Genomic DNA, 2,989 nt, shown 5'->3' with positions numbered 1-2,989 from the left:
GTCCGCACTCCGCAGGCGCCCCCGGGGGTCCAGGTACTGCATGGCCAGAACCAGGTTCTCGTCGTTCGTGCTCAGAGCGACTGGAGGGCACCAGGGTGAACAGGTTCCCTTGATGGCGCCTTATCCGTGGAAACGTCCTTCGGCCATCACTGTAGTCCTTGTGGTGCACTGACACATGGTAACGCCTGGGATAGGTTCCACCTTTGACTCCTTTGTCATAAAGCTGAGTTTCCCCGATCTCTCCTGCCTATTGTCAGGGAAGCTCTGGGCTCGGGACATTCGTGATTTCCGGAAGGACAGGCTGTCTGTGGACCTGTTCAAAGACTGGCAGCTTCCCGACAGAGTTTTCAGCACTGCTCAGAGGATCCAGCATGCACTGCTCGCTGGTCTCTGGGATGAACTCCCCCTCACTGTTGATGCTGGTGTAGGACCCTTGTCGGACAATGCGCTGTTGCCGCTCAGGTACGTAGCCAGGGGGAGGCGAACTTCAGCCAGGATTCTGGGAGCCGACAGAGAGGTGCCTGCTTCTGGGCTCAGGGGGCTGGTAGACAGTATTTACATCCCCCGCTGACTGTGAAGCCTTGATCCGGACCTGCCTGGAAACTCCAGAGTGGGGTGAGGAACTGGCATGGTTCCTGTCCTGGGACAGCAGCAATATCCTAAGGCTTTTCATGCTTAAGCTTCTGTCCAAAATATCAATTGCCTTATCAAGATCATCTTGGTTTTTCAGCAGGATGGAGAGCTCATTGTTCATATAATGTAGCTGCCCAAATACTGCTGCCACCTTGTGCTCCACATCTTCATATCTCACAGGCCAGCTGAACGGTATGATTCGCCTCTCCCCACTGTGCTCAAACTTGATTCTGACGTCACTCTGCCTGTTTGGGTGGGCCGTATCCTTGTTCTTCATGGTCTCATGTCCAGGCACCCGGGAACGTCGGCTCATCTGGAGGGCCACCAGATCCTTCATGATCGAGTCCAATGCTTCTTGTTCATCCATGGTGGCGATGGTGGCGTCGGCTCAGACCCTGAAGTGTCACCTCCGCAGCTGGAGCTGCATGCCGGGGGCCCGGGCGGCGGGGACGGGAGCGGACCTGGCTCCGCGCGGGGGGGCGCGGGCTGTGCACGGGGCCCCCGCCGCCTCCCTCAAGTGAAATCTTTGACAACTTCAAATTTTCTCCATGATGCTGCCTATTGGACCATTGGTAAGAATATTTTTTTTTCTTGATGTTGCAATGCAATTCATATTGAAGGTTGTATTCTATGTTCTTCTGCAGTAAGTGCTTTAAGTACTCTTCACTTTCTGTAAGAAAAGTTTGTGGCACTTGCCAAACACAGATTGTTGATCATCCTCCAATCCTGATGACATATTTTTCTTTATATAGTCCAGCTTCTTGAATGATTTGTTCAGTTTACAGATTGAGTTGATATGGAAAAATGAACATAGTCCCGAGGAACACCTTTCCTGATTTTAAATCAAGCAATATTTCCTTGGAAGAGAATGGGGCAAAGTTCCAATCTTTTGTCCACAGTATTGTTATGAATGGCAGTCAACTCACTGGCACCTAACAATAACATTCTCTTTTTTTCCCTCTGGCAACTGCTTCTTGGTCAATATATAAATTGGCAAGTGAAAAATTAAGTGTTCTGGGATTCCCTTTTTTTTTCAATGTTGCTAATTTATTGTGACCCATACAGTCAAATATTTTTTGCATAGTTAATAATTCTCTGCTTTCAGGCAAAATCATCTAACATCAGCAATGAAATTCTTTGTTCTCAGCCTCTTGTAAATCTACATTTAATTTCTGGAAGTTACCTATCAGGGAATGATTATGCCTATTTTAAAATAATCTTCGTGGAACGTTGGTGGGGTAGTTAATAGACAAATGTGCTACTAACCTGAAAAGCAGTGCCTTCTGGCAATTCTAATCCACCAACATGGAAGAATGTTAGACAATCTCCTCCCACATTTTATGCAAACTCCTGAAAAGAGGCTTGAGAGTAAGCTATGAATTGACTCCAATTCAAAGACAATGAGTTTGAATAGTCTAATGGGTAAGAAATTGAATTGTTAACTGGTTCAAATTCACTAGTTGCTCCATAAGAGGAACATAGGCAGTCTCCTCCAAAGTGATTTACAGCCTCTGAATACCCACTGAAGGGTCAGCTATAAATCGGTTTCAAATAAATGGGAATAAGAGTATATTGTTATTGTCATTGTTGTTAGGTGTCATCAAGTCGAGTATGACTCATAGTGACTCTATGAAAAACAGATTGAATGCTGTCCTATCCTGCACCATCTTTATCATTCCTGACACACTTAAGCCCATTTCCACAGTCTCTGTCTCAATTAATCTCTTTCTGATTCTCCATTTTTTACAAGCAGGATATCCCTTTTCAAGGAATGCCCTCTTCTAACAAAGTAAGATGATTGTAGTGTGGTTTCTTACCACTACAGATCCCTCAATTATAGTATGTTATTGTTGTTGTTGTTACATGCCATTGAGTCATCTGCAACTCATAGCAATTCTGTGCACATTAGCTCTGAAGGCTGATTTATCCTAACCCAGGCTCACTGTTTCCAACACACTTAATCCCTCTACCCCAGTTACTGTGTCAATCCATCTTATCCAGGGTCTTCCTGTCTTGCATTGTCCCTCCATACTTCCAAGCAGGATATCCTTCTCCAAGGACTGGCCTCTTATAGCAACAAACCCAATGTAAGACAGAGCTTAAGAATCCTTGCCTCCGTAGGCTGCTTCCAACTCTTTGCTATTGAAAACAAAGCTGCAATAAACATGGGTGTGCATATATCTGCTTGGATGGCAGACATGTTCTCTCTGGGGTATATTCCCATCAACAAACGAATGGACAGAGAAGCTGTGGTATATCCACACAATGGAATACTATGCAGCATTGAAAAACAAGGAACTCATGCAATATTATTCAAAGTGGGTGACCCTGGAGGACATTAGGCTGACTGAAATAT

General features: G+C 45.5%; 1 pseudogene; it reads right to left on the bottom strand.

The window, feature by feature from the left end:
* LOC102850998 overlaps positions 1-1,000 on the bottom strand; it is a 2,136-nt pseudogene extending 1,136 nt beyond the window's left edge.
* Positions 1,001-2,989: the final 1,989 nt, after the last annotated feature.

This window comes from Elephantulus edwardii, unplaced genomic scaffold, assembly GCF_000299155.1.
Source record: "Elephantulus edwardii isolate Elephantulus edwardi_28Jun2011 unplaced genomic scaffold, EleEdw1.0 scaffold00467, whole genome shotgun sequence".
Taxonomy (NCBI): Eukaryota; Metazoa; Chordata; class Mammalia; order Macroscelidea; family Macroscelididae; genus Elephantulus; species Elephantulus edwardii.
The sequence above is the reverse complement of the archived record's forward strand: the minus strand, read 5'-3'. Positions and strand labels throughout refer to the sequence as shown.